The sequence below is a fragment of the Schistocerca cancellata genome, chromosome 4, assembly GCF_023864275.1.
Source record: "Schistocerca cancellata isolate TAMUIC-IGC-003103 chromosome 4, iqSchCanc2.1, whole genome shotgun sequence".
Taxonomy (NCBI): Eukaryota; Metazoa; Arthropoda; class Insecta; order Orthoptera; family Acrididae; genus Schistocerca; species Schistocerca cancellata.
Window position 1 is genome coordinate 689,688,249 of NC_064629.1, and position 16,189 is coordinate 689,704,437.

General features: G+C 36.3%; 1 protein-coding gene across 1 annotated transcript in view; it reads right to left on the reverse strand.

Annotated features, from left to right (window-relative positions):
- Positions 1 to 9,978, reverse strand: part of LOC126184383 (E3 ubiquitin-protein ligase HUWE1-like) — a 207,244-nt gene extending 197,266 nt beyond the window's left edge. Inside the window, exon 1 of the mRNA XM_049926768.1 lies at positions 9,890 to 9,978. The gene's annotated coding sequence lies outside the window, so the exon portion shown is untranslated. The remainder of the gene's footprint in view (positions 1 to 9,889) is intronic.
- Positions 9,979 to 16,189: the final 6,211 nt, after the last annotated feature.

The following is a 16,189-nucleotide window of genomic DNA, read 5'->3' on the forward strand; positions in this document are numbered from 1 at the left end:
ATGAAGTCAGTGAGACCTTCATCCCAGTTGATGACAATGCAAGGTGTCAGTATCTTCAAAGATGCAACATCAACTGAATGCATTGACCAGCAGTCCCCCATGTGAATGCAACTGAGCATGCATGGGATCTATTCAAGGAGGCCATTGTATAGAGTCTGAATTCACCTGACAATCTTCAAGACCTCACTGAAGCTGCCATTGAGGAGTGAGACCTCATACCCATGATTAATTTTATGGTCTCATCCACAGCATGCCTTGTGGAGTGAAAGAACTCGTTTGTGTGTGGGAAGGACATACATATTACGAAAAATTGATGATGATATACAGATTTTCACTTGTTTTTGTTTTCAAGTAGACAGCCTGCTTTGTTTTGTAACTAATCAAAATTGTTATTGTTTTCAAAAGGAATTATTTTTATATTGTAAATAAGGATTGTACAAACCTCTGTGGGTGTACTGTAAGAAGTCATTGGAGTAAAATCCACGATATTCCAAGTTTTTGTTGAGGTGTGTGTATGACTTTCTCCCTCTGAGTCAATTGTATCCAATGATCATTTGTTCAGTTTTCTATTTACAACATATTAAATTTTATTCATGGTTTTGCACAAAGTTGTGTCTTTTTTTTTTTTAAAGTGTAATATTATGAAAACAATATTATGACTGGAACATTGTAAAGCTGCTATAAGAAACACCTGCACCAAAGAAAATATTTCTTCTTTTTTTTTGTACCCACTGTTAAGGTTTCTCACTTCAGCTGCTGTTGTGTATTGCCTCAGATGTCAAGGTTTTGCCTCTGTGTACCGCAAAATTATGTTGTGAGTGAAACAAGTTTTAGTAGTCCTGTAGTAGTATTTTAACAAGCAATTTTGAATGAAGAAGAGGAATTAGGTGAAAAATCATGAGGTGACAATGAAGATGCTACTATTTCTGAAAGCAGTGAATCAGCCGAGTATTCCAATAATGGACATTTGGAAACTTTCCTGATATTGATGGCATCTGAAATCAGAATGTTTTCAAGTAAGTATATCTCATCTACCAATTTATACAAGAGCAGTAGTGGTAGTAAGATGTAATAAAATAAATAAAATAGAAACTCTGTTTTCAGGTCCAAAAATGGGAAAGAAACCCATGAGAGGTGGTCACCACAAAACACTGATGACAGCTCGATATAATATACAGAATAGTGTAAGGAATGCCAATACTGTGCAGCCAGCATTGGAAATATTTATGAATCCCACCATTTTCCAAAATACTTAAGTGAACCACCAAAAACAGCAACATTGCTTTCAGGAACCAATGGACTGATCTTGATAGAGAAGAATTTGATTCCAGAATGAGATTTTCACTCTGCAGCAGATTGTGCGCTGATATTCAACTTCCTGGGAGATTAAAACCAGGTCGAGACTCGAACTCGGGACCTATGCCTTTCACGGGCAAGTGCTCTACCAAGTTTCAAGAATTTGATTGCTTTCTTGGCCTGCTTATACACACAGGATTGTACAAAGGTTAGGATGAGGGCGTAGCAAATTAGTGGAACTAAGAACACAGTCAACATATTTTTAGCATTCTTTGGCTATGGACTGGTTTACAGAAATATCATGGTGTATTTGGTTTGATGAAGCACTGCATTGGTGACAAATCTTAGCACTGATGATTTAGTTCCTATAAGGGATAAATTTCAACAGTGGGTAAGCACATTATATGATGCATACAAACCACATGAGAATATGACAGTAGAACAACTTCCCCTCATAAAATGGAATCATGATATGAGTCTCATATGACAGCACTAATTATGTCACAAACCTGCAGGTGTACACAGCAAAGGATGAAGAGCAGCCTAAAGAAATAAATTAGGGAAAAAATGTAGAGCTAAAATTAACAGAAAATGTATCCAGGAGTGGCAGAAAAATCTCAACAGATAATTTGTTTCCAAGTTTTGATATGACAGAGGAATTTGAACAAAAACAGGAAACTGCTTGAAACAACAAGAAAAAATAGTCTCCTGTTGCTCGAAAAACTTAAGACAGTGCCACTGTTGTCTATTTCAAAGAGGAAGTGGATGAAGTAGCAAAACCTGTTATTGTAAACTATAATGCCACTAAATCAGATTCAGGCAATGGACATTACTCAGGACCTACACTACAGCAAGTATGACAAGATGATGATCCATGTTTATTTTTTATAATACTTTGTGTATTGGAGTTTGAAAAGAATTCATAATTTGGATGGACTTTAATCCTGATTGGAAGAAGGAAACCATCTACGAAAGAAGATAATTTCCTTCTTTAGTTGAGAACATCTGTAGTACAGGCAAAACAAAAGTCAGCACAGAAAAGTTCCTTCTGCAGGATAAGTGCAGAGGGGAAGAAAATGGATGGTGCTCCCAAAAAAAAGTTCTGTAGACAGAAAACACACACGAAAGTGGAAAACATTCTTTCTGTTAATTATGTGGTCTTTATGACTCCAGTGGTACTCTAAAGGAAAGGTCCCAGCAGTGGTATCACACACCACAACCATTCATTCACCATATTGGGCCCTCATTGGCAAGTAACTGAAAAAATTTTTTTTTTCACAATTTCATGATCCTTTACAGCTTTAAAAAAGGAATGATGGACTAATTGTGTAACTTAGTGAGTCCGGACATTCCTCATATGCAAAAGGTTGTGGGTTCAAATCTTATCACGTGCTTTAAAATTAATATTTTGAAATCTTTGTTGAAATGGCTGATCATTATTTTTACTCTATTTTTAAACACAATTGTTTTATTTCTATTCCTTTGTCATATCGTTTTAATCAATGCTCTAACTTTTTGAATTCCTTTGAGTTTCTTGTGTTTATTTATTTAGCATAATATTTAAGCATATGAAAATGCTAATCTCTCAGTTAAAACATAAAAGACAACTATTTATATTGACTGTGCAGTGGCCCAAGCTGCTGGAGTTAGCAGTTTGTGTGAAGTGTGCTTGTTCGTGTGAATGAATGATGTATCTCTCTCTCTCTCTCTCTCTCTGATGAAGGCTGTGGCGGAAAACCGTATTACTTAATGGTGCCTGTCTGCAACTTAACACATCTTTAGAGTAAGTAGCAATCTACCTTTTCCAATGTTGTTCATAATTAAATTCAACTGAACAAAGGTGCAAAGTGGAAAAAGAATGACAGGAAGAAAAATTAGAACAAATAAAGTTAATTCAATGACAAGATGACAAAGACATAGAAATAGAAATAAAAAATCATTCGATCCAATTAATTGAATAAAAATAACTATCAGTCATTTCAATAAAGAATTAAAAATAAAAAAATTGAGTGCTACTGGTAGGATCTGAACCCACAACATGCAGGACTAAGTTAACCATTAAGCTATACAATCAGTGCATAACACCACTTTTTAAAAGCTATTGAGTGTCATATGAAATTCCAATTTTTTTATGATTAGGCACAAACAAGGGCCCACTTGGGTGAATGGCAACAGGTTGTGATACCTGCGACCTTAACCTACATCACTATTCAGATGGTTTCAGAAAGTTGACCCCAGTGCTAAGGACCTCTCCTTGTCAAAGGTGCGAGAAACTCTAGTAAGAGGGTTAATTTCTATGCTACGGTACAAAAATGTGTAACCCCTTCATATAAATATAAGTTTTGCTGTCTAAAGTGCTTACCATTACATGTGCTATGGTTGGCAATGGCTAACTTCCTGCCATATCCTCACCTAATCCTATTCCACTATGTACATTTTTAAGTATGTATGCGTATTATCTCTGTAATATATCTGCATGTCACAGCTGTTGGGCCAAAGGGTCAAAGGACAAATAAGTAAATAAATAAAACTTAAAAAGGTAAAAACTGCTTTTTTCTTTACATGTTTTTCTTCAATGTAACAAACAAGGCACAAGTAATAAACACAAAAGAAATAACATAAAAGTAATTAGGACACTACAGTTGAATACTTTTTTTAATTCTACAGGGGACACGCACCTAATGCACACTATCAAAATTAATATTAAGCTTCAGTCATGAAAATTTCTAAAATTTGCCAAGCTTTTTTTTACTTGGAACCGATCACTACCTAAGAAAGCCAATGCTGTCCATCAGTTCCACATAGTTACACTGATGAGCAAACATTATGACCGCCTGCTTTAATAGCTTGTTTGTCCATCTTTGGAATGAAATACACCACTGATTGTGCATATTGGATCCAGCAGGTTTATGGACGAATATGGCATCAGATGTCTATACACACAGGTCATATAATTCACGTAAATAACAAGCCACTGATGTGTGTACGCAGTGATGGTGCCCGACAGCAATTTTGTCACCAAGACATTGATGCCAGTTCACTATAATGCTCCTCAAACACTGTAGCAGAGCTCTGGCTCTGAGACAGACAGTTCTACTGCTAAAAGGTAACATTGCCGTTGGTGAAGACATCAAGCTTGAAGGGGCACAGGTGGTTTGCAGCTGTTGGTGTATCTTCGATTACTATCACAGGTCCCATGCAAGTACAGCAAAATGTCTCCCATAGCATGCTACTGCTCCCATCAGCCTTCGTCCATGGTGTGCTGCACATTTTGATCCTCTGTTCAGTCCATTGACTGTGGAGACGACATTGACCTAGTGCAGGAGAAATGTGATTCACTTGAAGAGCCAACACATTTCCATCGATCGATGGTCCTGTGCCCACTGCAAGCATAATTTACAACGATGTTGCATCGATATGTGAAGATGTTGGGTGGTCTGCTGTGGCACTCCACATTTAACAATGTATGATGAACAGTGTGATCTGAAACATCAAGCATGAACCAGCTTTCGGCAGAGATGCCACATATCACCACCTATTCTACTTTACAGAGCAGACAAGCCTCCGAACCTCACATTCTATGAGGAGTCACAGAAGACAAATCAATTGGCACCTATTGGTAGTTTCACTGCCCTTCTATTTATTTCCATAGAAGCTCACAACAGTAGCACATGGCCATTCTAACCAGCTGCGCCATTTTCAAGATACTGATTCACAGGCTACACATAACAATAACCTGCCTTTTTCAAAGTCACATATCTCAATGAATTCCCCATTTGCAGCCCTTATATTTGCCAGGTTGACCCCATTGTTGTCTGCTCCACTCACATACATTTGTTACCAGGTCACGTGTCCGCAACACCGCCAGGCGGCATCCACCATCACGATGGGCAGTGGTCATAATGTTTTGGCTTATTAGCATGTTTCCTACAGTGTAAAACTCTAGATGCCACTGGTAGCCTAACTATGTGCAAATTCCAGTCCTAATTCATGTTACAGGTACAACTCACAGATAGAAAATTAAATGTTATGGAACTAACCTATTCAGTGACACAAAGAGTGCTACATAAATTTTCATGTAACAAACAGTTGTCACCTAGTTAAGTATTATAGGCTATAGCAAGTTGGCAAATTTTACCATTTTGAATCAACAATAAGGATTATGAGAAATGCAGTTTAAAAAACTCTTGAGTACACTGTACTGAACTACAGGAACCTGACCAAAAACATCTAGTACATAGTAGTCAAGAAATCACTGGACAAAAACTATGCAACTGCACATTTTCTATTCCTGATCTACAGCCTAAGAGGTATATTTCATATGCACAATCACTTTTAATGTGCTATGGACAGTACACATGACATCTCCTAAACAAATTATTTGTATATACAAACTCCATGCAAGTTGATTCTTTAAAGAAAAATCAATTTTATTTTCAAGAGTTGATAAACTGAGTGCAAACTTGAGCATTCCTCAGATGGAATCCATGGATAACGAGACTACACTGACAATTTACTCCGACAACACAAATAGCTTACACAATTCACAATTTCTTGTTATTTCTCCATCCCATTGGTACAATATGAGAGTCCCAATAAAATTTTTAAATTAAAACTAATTATGAAACTTTTAGAATTCAACCACTGACACTTTTTCACACATCCCAATTACAAAATTTGATAAAACTACACTTTTGCCAATACTGTCATCGTTGTCATCTGACAATGCTGGGCTTGTTATTGCCACAGAAGGTATGAAGTCCAGTTAATTTTTGCCTGCTGCATACAATTCTGTTCACTTCACATGAAAACGGTAAAGAATGGCAGATTACATTTGGGCTTGAAGATGCCCCCATTTGGTGCCAAAGTTGTAGCATGTGTTAAAAAGAATAAACGACGTGGACTCAAATACTGCTGCTGGTTTTGGTATTACTAAAGTACTATCAAGAAATAGGGCCATATTTTGGATCTTCCATTTCTAATACACAAGTAACCTATCTGCATTGTAAAAATACAAACATGGTCCTTTTGCAAATAGAACATAGAAAAGTATACTTCCGGTATTGTTTCTGAAAAGGCAGCTATTTTTCTTTGCTAAAAAAAAAATAGTGAAACTTATATGGAACAAGAGGACAAAACAAGAAGAAAACTTTACAAAACATCAAGCAGCCAAAATTACTAGACTAAAGAATCATACAAGAGAACACCTGTATTCAACAAGTTGCCAGAGCATATTACCTGTCTTTTAGGTAATGTGGAGCTGAAAATTGAATTAACAAACTTTTTGCAAAATAACTAAAGAACTTTCTGTAGCGGAACTTCTTAAAATAAATGTGTTTGGTTATTTTATAATTAACACTGTAATTCAATAAGCATCTGCAATGTTAAGGAAGTTCACTGTAGTGGACTTATACATTTTATTTATCTCCAACTACTTTCCATATCCTAGATACCCAATTCAAAGATATCTGTACATTATATTGTGAGCATGGCTGTTTAATAACACCTGCCAATTTCGGATTCATAAAAGAACATAATAACATTCAAATGTAATGATTTCTTTAAACTGTAGGTATCACAAAGTCCTAATTGTCTTTAAGCCTGTTCTTTGTTAATTTTGGTGTTCCTATATCACAAAATATACAGTCTACATTTCCCACCAATTTCAACTGAGAAATGAAATTATGTTTGTGTGTTTCCCGAAGTCAGGTTATGGTGATTCAGTTTTACTACTATTTTTGCACACCTGAAATTTTCTTATTATAAAACAAAGTAAATTTGTACTGAGTCCACTTTCAATGAAAACATGAGAATCATCGCATATTATTAATTGGTTCTCTCTCTTATAAATAAAAGCAGTCAATTCACCCTACCAGTGAACATTAATGGTTTTATAAATTTGCTTTTATGGTCTTTATAAATTGTACTGTTGAAGATACTAATGTAAAAACATAACATTCCTTGTCATTAATTAAATTCTGGAAACCTTGCATTAAAAAAAAATGTCTTGTTATCAATTAAACTGAAATATGCCAAGATAAAATCATTATTCAAAAAGGTATCAACAGAAGACACAGAACTACCACTATCTCTATTCTGCTGGTCTTCCTTAAGATGCATGAAAAGATTAGAACAAATGAAATTTATAAAGTTTCTTATGGTAACAGACAACATTTTAAGCACCAGTTTGAATTCCAACGTGGAAAAGTGCCGTAAATGCCGTCAGTGAGATTACTCAAAGATATGTGCTTCATTAAACACGGATAGAAAGATCACAGGAATATTTCTTTCTGTATACAAATTGTTACAATAAGTCAGTCAAATTGAGACCAAGTCACAGTACCAAACATTTCTATACTGTCGTGTGGGAGCATGTGAGGTAGAAAAGGTCTAACTCAATGGTTCTTTCCACTAACTGAAATGTAGTCACAAATGTCCAGCAATTAGTGACATATGTTACTAAAATAATAGCAACATTTCACCATACACCATCTAAAGTGTGTCTCATGGATTCAAATAACACCAAACACTGAGCTCTCATAATAAGTTCAGTGTTCGCAGTTTTATACACAGTAACAACTAACATACAGTTGTCAACTTTTAAATCAACTAAAGGTAATATCTAGCTAACATAACAAAAAATTTTTATCAGAGCACACTAACTTGTATCAATACTCATCAAACCAATGACATCCTGATGAGTAAACAAAGAGCAAACATTTTTGAAACTACATATTGTAATTGTTTGGAGTGAAAGTTCACTTATTGAAATTGTGAACTATCTCAATTACATATGTTTTGCGGCATAATTTAGACCTTGTACACACAATATTACTTTAAGTAGATTTCATCCATTAATATTTAAGTGCTTTGCCCAATACATTATTGCATAATTCTGGTTCATTATCAGTAATAGGTTATCACAATTTTATAGGGTATTCAATATCATACATTATTTTCTTTATATATAAATATTATAGATGAAGTATCTAATTTGATACAAATTTTATATGCTGTAATAGCTCCTATTTTAATCATAATCAGAACTAGGACTAACAAGATGATTTACAAGGACAAAACCAGAATACATAAGAACTTGTGTTAAATGGTATTTCCAGGTTACAGACACCTGGCTCACTATGCTAAACATTAAAATATGTTTGTCATCCAAGGCACCTAGTAACTGCACAGTTCTGCTCCATCATACACAAACTAAATACCAGTTCCCTACACTACAAAACAGGGTAATTAACAATGAATTTCAAAAAGAACCCAAAACTATTACATGAGGAATATTCTGAAGAGTATCATGCGCAACACAGCTGCCAACTTCTCTTTCTGAGCAGCAACACAGATTCTTCTGTTTCAGGATACTGTACAAGATTAACTTCTATCAATTTATAATCAGATTAATTTTTTATGCACGCCACAATAGAAAAGATTAAATAGATCAATTTAGGTCTGATTCTCAGTTAAGGGTTCTTGCAATACGGACAGAGTTTACAGAAAACGAAATAGGAAAGACTACAAACAAGGCTCAAAGTTAAGTTGTTTGCTGATAGTATGAGTGAAAACACTAGAAAATCTATTGCACAATAAAGCGTTTAATTACTTCCAGGTTGCAAGCACGCCAAGCAAGTGTTAAAGCATAGTTTCCTTAGTGAAGTATTCATCAACAGTTTACTGATTTATGAGTCACCCCAGCAAGAAACCAGAACACATTTCTACATGTTGCAATACTAAGAAACAGCCGTGCCAAAGCCTTTGATTTAATTTCTTTGGGACTGCTGCATTTCCAATATTTCTGGCGGTGAAATTTATAGTAATAGCAGAACCTGCGCCAACACAACCAAATCCTGTTGTACGATACGGCTATTAGGCGAACTGCACAAAATTATTAATGCAAACCGATACATTTACAGAAAAATACTAGCCAGTCAGGTCAGGCAATAACGTGTCTTAGCATATATATCAATATTCACTACCTCCCCTCTTTTCACACACATAAGCCTAGTGCAAAAATTCAATAACGGTAAAGACTGTGCACCCCCTCCTCACTAGGGCCCGTAGTAACTACTTATTAATAACTCACTACGAAGCATTCTTCAATGAAGACAGCTTTGCAGTTCTCGTTCAGAAACTTTAATCGTACGGTTAACACGACATTCAATTTAGTTCGATTATTTTCACAACTACAGTCCACGGTTAACCTCCAAACATATAACGGAGACTGGTTAAGTCTTACAGGACCACAAACAAAATAGACAACGATGTTCGTATTCCTCTGCTTGAGCAACGAGACACTGACCTAAACAAACTGACTATAAGTTATATCAGTGACTTGTAATGGCGTCCTTACGTCTGCCGGCCTTTCATAGACACTCTAATCAAAGAGATTTGTCAACTATGAGTCCTGATGTTTAATGGCGAAACGAAATCAAACAGTTAACTAACCGTCCCTTTGCAGCCATATTGGCATACTAGACAGAACAGCAACTTGTTTCAAACTCGAGATTCCAAATAAATGATTTTTTTGTTCTTATTATTGTCAAATAGAAAATTGTCAGTAAACACAGGACAGCCGCTCTCTTACCTAGAAATTTTGAATCATTGTTGAGACACCAAACCCCGTCTGCACAACCAACTCTATCAACAACATCTACATACTCAAATCCACCATCATGACAGAAATGGTTATGAATCTTTGGCCTTTTGTGAAGCACAACAGCTGTTTGTGGTGCAAAGACCTTCACGTTGTACTATGGTAATGAAGACGGACCGTATAAGTATAGTACAACTACGAAGGTTGCCTCGTGCACTTGTGTATAGCCATTGGCGTGAAACTCCAGGCTATGCGTAGGCTTAACGTACGAATTTCAGGGCCTGTTGTACAATCTTGGGATAACAGCCGGATAACCTCTTTTGCTGAAATAGCACTGTAAACACGTTGCACCAGCGCGATTAACTCGCAATAGTTTAATTAGCGACTTCAGGATGTTTTTGATAGGGTATTTGGAGAACAAGTTCGATTCTGATTCTTTATCAGTCACTCAGCATTCGTATATGCAATAGACTTCATCATTACATTTACTTATTAATATCACAAAATACAAATTTACTCGGTTGTATTTGGTATTTTTAAAAATTCTTCTAAAGAAGAATAGTCTGATATGGCTAAAGAATCAGGCAGTAATGATTATATGTTGCTGAATTATTCGTCAGATTGAAAAGGCATAACAAAGTGAGACATTGGCAAAATTATTCCCACAGCCGACTTTACCCAAGACGGAGTCATAAAAATGGCTGTGCTGGGAAGATGGCCTACTACCGTTGAAGTGCTGTAGCCAAGGAAATGCGAATTGCGATTGTTTTGTCATCAATTGTTGAAAGATATGTTGGGTAAAATGTTTCTCCTAGACCACAAAGACTGTTGCTCTGTCTGTAAAGGTGAGTTATCTACTGACTTTTTTAAAACCAAGATACGATATGAAATGATAGTGCGAGGCTGTGAAGACATTCAATAAAGTGCATAGCTGTAACATGCCAGTAACAAGTTGCACTACTTATAGTAAATATGTATTATAATTTACGAAATAACATTTTTCAGATGCCATACAAATTAATCTTCTAAGGATATGCAAACAGTTGTCAATACAGTGGTGGTAAGAGCAAAAACATGGTATTCCAGTTCTCCACAGAGCAATTCCGAGGAAAAAGTACCTAATTTTCATTAGATCTGTAGTCTACGTGAAACATTTTGAAGATGTGGACATTGATAAGAATTAATACTTTTCGAGATTTGCAAGTACATGAGCCAAAGTATCCAAGAATTCAACTAAAATTACATGTGGGTGCGACTCGAGTAATTTTCATCAACATACCATATTATTTAACAAAACAAACTGAATCTGAGTCCGGGAAAGATCATAATGAAATAATACTGAAGCGAGGGCAAGATCTTCATAATGGAAATGAAGAGTGGCTTGTAAAAAATATGATTAGAAGTTTTACCAATTTGTGTGAAAATGCATATAAGATTGCAAGAACCGAAAAATTGTACCATACTGTAATACACCATTAATTATGTTTCTACGTGTCATCAGCAGAAGGAATTCCAAAATTACAAACTAGTGTAAAGATTAACAGTTGTAACATTATTACTTCCTTATACATTTCAGCTGCTAACAAGTCAAATAACCATATATTCAAATAATCTCACACCTTTTTTCACATATCTCATTCTAATTTTTACCTGTAGGCTTTTGTAATTAAGAAACTGTAGCGGTAAAATAGCATAAAGTGAAACTGATATTGAAATACAAGTTGTATTCACACTGCACATGTTTCCCTTCTTTCTGTAATTTTTTTTTTGGATTTCGCTTTGGATAATTGCTACTGTGTATACAAATGCCTGTAATGAGGGTAACAAAATATCTCATTAGTAGAATGTTGTTTGTCAAACCAGACATCTTACTGTTAACACTGAGAAAACTGATTATTAAGTTCCTTTTAATTAAGCGATTGTACACTGTGTCTACAATGAAAAACCCTATTTCCTTCTCAAAACTAAGTTGTTATAATTTAGAAAAAATACATCATAATATCAAAACTTTTCCACATGAGCCCCTGTGGTAATGCAATTTCCTTCCAGGTCTATGGCTACATGTCCAAATGGATGGTACCAATCATAACCACAATCTGACAAGGAAACACTTAAGTGTGATGTCACAAGTTCAATCTTCAGTAAGGCTCCTGTGGAAGTGTTGCGTTAACAATTATGAGAGGAAGAATGTTAGGTGCTAATGACAGACAATATGCATCAGGAGGGTGACAGAAACTGAGTTTTTAGGAGGTTCAGAGGCCAACACTCTATGGGGTGTATGTATTACACTTCAAAAACTGGAGATCGTCAATGAACACCAAATGAAAAATGACGCAATACAATCGTCACAAAGGCGAACTCCATGGGAGTTGCAAACTATGTAGGACGTTCAGCAAGGTAGCCATTCTCAAAGAATGCATATGGAATCATATTGGTGTAACAGGGTGATGGTAACAGATGGAATGTGATGACATGCAACCAGTGGCAGATACTTATGGGGGGTGCGAATCAAGTTATTGGGTAGTTGTACTTTCCTATGTAGCACTCCCGTCCGCGTCATCGTATTTTATACATTTCCGTCTGACACATAGGTATCTAACGCATACCTTCGAGAAGAGTCGCGGCCATTCTAATGATCTTGATAAGTTATTCCGTCTGGCATTTGTTCGAAAAAAGTCGCGAATATTCTATTGTTTTCTTGTACAGAAAACCTTCGATACGTAGCGTTATAAATACAGACTATTCGCCAAATAGGAAGCTAGTTTACATTCAGAAGCAGAAATATTAAGACAGAAGAACGAATAAGTAAAAATTCCTAGTTGTAGCAAGTGCAAGTGTGAAGATTAGACAAGAGTGAGAGTGGTCAGTTAATTGTGGAGTATTAATAATAGAAATTCAAAGTAATTTCTCAGTAAAAATTTTGTTATAAGACGTGGAGATGAGTGTTCCTCATCTTACAGGCAGACAAAGAGACAGTGAAAACTGTGATCATAATGATGATGCTATGATGTACTGAAAAGAACTGTTTTTATTCCAACACTGCACCACATAACGATTGATATAAGAGACGTTTTATTGAAGAAAATAATTATCATTTAAAATTAAACATACTTTTGCCCTTGCAACTACTGAAACATGACGATACTGATCTGGCACATAAACTGAATCATTGCTTAATTGAACTACCATTCCTTTAAGAAGAATCACTCTTTGTGATTAAGAAGAGACTAATGGGACAGATTCTTCAGTACAAGCAAAAGAGCATAAACGCCCTTAATGATCACAATTCTGTTATGCAAGTGCTGTCTGTTTGTCCTAGATCTGACTATCGTACTTTGCACATGCTGTACAAAATATGTGCCTGTCTGCCTGCATCTGTTGCTACAGTAGAAAGAAGTTTTCAACATTGCAGCATACAAAGACATGGCTGACGTCGACAATGAAGGAGGATCGACTTAATGCCTTAGCTCTTTTGAACACCCAACATGACATTGATTGTCCTATTGACGATGCAATTAACCAATTTGCCAGGAAGAATAGGCACATAGAATTCCTCATTTAAGGAAGAAAACCACAATTGTAACTTTTTTTCACAGGATGTCATTGTCTTGTATACGTGTATAATCAGTTTAAATAAAACTTTCTTAAACTTTGCATGTGACTTGATTATTTTTTATTATGATAAAAGTAAAGATAGCTCAAGATATCTTTAGCGCCCCCTTAGTTTTTCTGTATCCCCCACTGAATGTGAGACTGTCTGTTGTGGAGATAATCATGAAACTGGCTGTCCTTTGAGGTGTAGCTGCAGATAATGTAACAATATGTTTTGTAGGCATGGAGAAAACAAACATCCCGAGGCTGAAATTGTCCATTGGTTTCAGGTGGTATAAAATGCAATGTCACACTCTTTTCAGCTGGGATAGTTTGCTCTAAAGGAGTATGATTCTTATATGCAGACCAGGAATCAAGCAAAAGCAATTATTTTGACCAGTTATATGCGAAAACCAATGCGCATACCATAGTTGTTGCTCTCTTATGCTCATTTTCCTACTCTGTGTTGCTGTGTCATAAATACATGGTGTCCAGTAATTATGTATTATTTTGTAGAAATGCTCACTTTGTATGCAGGTTGTATATGGTAGATCGTTGCTGGAACATTTAACATATTTTGTGTGTATTTTATTGGTTGCTATGCTGCATTAATCTCATGTTAACAATTAAACATGTGTTTCATTGTTTACAGGATGAATGTGCATGTTGTTTAGCATAGAAGAGAAGGCAATTGTTGTAACGTGGAGGCTACAGAGGTCGTTTGTATGATGACATTTGGATGAGATGTCACCACAAATTCCATTATGATGGTCCCTCTGGTAAAGCAATCCACAGATTGGTAAACAAGCTCAGGCACACTGCGTCATTGGCAAGGGAGCCTGGACAAGGACGTCTGTCAACTTCCATTAGGACATCCATTGAAAGGTGTGCAAAACCAGTATGGCGTCTGTTAAAGGAACTGAACATTCTTTGTTCGATGATACACAAGATGTTGCAGTTTACCCTAAAGAAGAACCTATACCACCTGCATGTTCTCCACCGTCTGCATGAAGAAGACTTTGCAGAGCATGTAGGAATGTGCACATGAAGACTGCAACATCCTGATTAACATCTTGTTCAGAGATCGAGCGACCTTCCACATTTGTGGAAAGGTTAACAGGCATAACTGAGTTATCTGGGCTAGCACGCCACCAATGGAACATGTTCAAGTCACATGTGACTCTCCCATGGTTAATGCTTGGATTGGAATCATGAGTGATAAAACTTAAGAGCGTTTTTCTTTGCTGAAAAACCATAAATGGAGCAGTGTACCTAGACATCCTCACAAGTTTTCTGTTGCCACAGCTTATTGAGGATGGGTGTCAGAACACTGTTCACTTTCAATAGGATGGGGCACCATCTCATTATGCCTTAGATGTTTGCAAGTTCCTGAATTCACATTCCCTGGGAGATGGGTTGGACACGCAGGCCCCTTGCTGTGGGCAGCATGTTCCCTTTACCTCACACTGATGAGTTTTTTGTGTGGGGATTTATCAAACAATGTGTGTTCACCTGATGCATTATGACATTGCAGGAGCTCAGGAACTGCATTACACAAGCTGCCGCTGCCATAACACTAGTAATGCTTCAGAATGTGTTTCACACCACTGCTGAAAAATGTGTGTTGTGATAGTTATGGTGAACATGTTGAAAGTAATCATTAATAAAGCGATACCATAGCAAACATTTCAAGTACCATCACTGTTTCTATAAAATAGATATTTAATTTCTGGTCACCCTGTATTCCCTGCTGCCCTTGCAAGATGATACACAAGAGAAAGAATTGTGGGGGGCAGAGCACATCCACCTTCTTGAAGCACAATAAGTAACTTTCCAGCAAATTTACCGCCCATATTAACACTTGGCAATGTTGTGTACAAATGCATTAAGACATTGACGGTAGTTGATATTGATACAACTTTCTTGGTACCTCTAATTTCCGGGATACCTTTCATATGTATTTCCTCTTCAAATCCCAATTGGCCTGAGTTGAACACAAATTCCTTATTGAACAATGGATAAGTTTGTTTATCTCATCTACAAATTTTGGGCTGATTTAACAGTTTGCTGTGCATGTCAAGTTGAGGCTTTGCTTAAAATTTCGTTATCTTATATTTTTCAATTCTGTAGCACTTTTTGAAGTTATGCAACCATTCACTGCTTCCCTTGAAATCATTGTAGTCTATGTTATGTACAATTTGATGAGTATAACATGGTGAGCCACTATCATGCACATCCTGTAAATTGTAACAAGCATCCTTCAAATGTGTGAACACAAGTTTTTGTAATATGTGTGCCTTGTCCTCCCTTGCATATATACAGTTTTTCTAATACACTATACGGTCATATGCTGGGGACTTATTCGCAATCTGTTTTGTTACTATGCTAAGGATGATATTCTATGTACATAATTGTGTTTAGTTCCTGCTCCTTGGACAAGAATCGTCCAGCACTGTGTTTCACTGTAGATGGGATTTACTGTTCCCATCTGACAAGTGTGATGAACTACATAGCTCAACACGTGTTCAGTATCACTTTCACTTGTTAAGCATGTATCACCATCATTGTACTCCTCGTGTACATTTTCTGTACAGTCTAGTGTGTATAACACCACACATTCCACTGACTCATATTGCAGAAACACTAATTTTTTGTCCACCATATATTTCTCACTCTGTGAAACGCCTTGGGTCCCTTTCT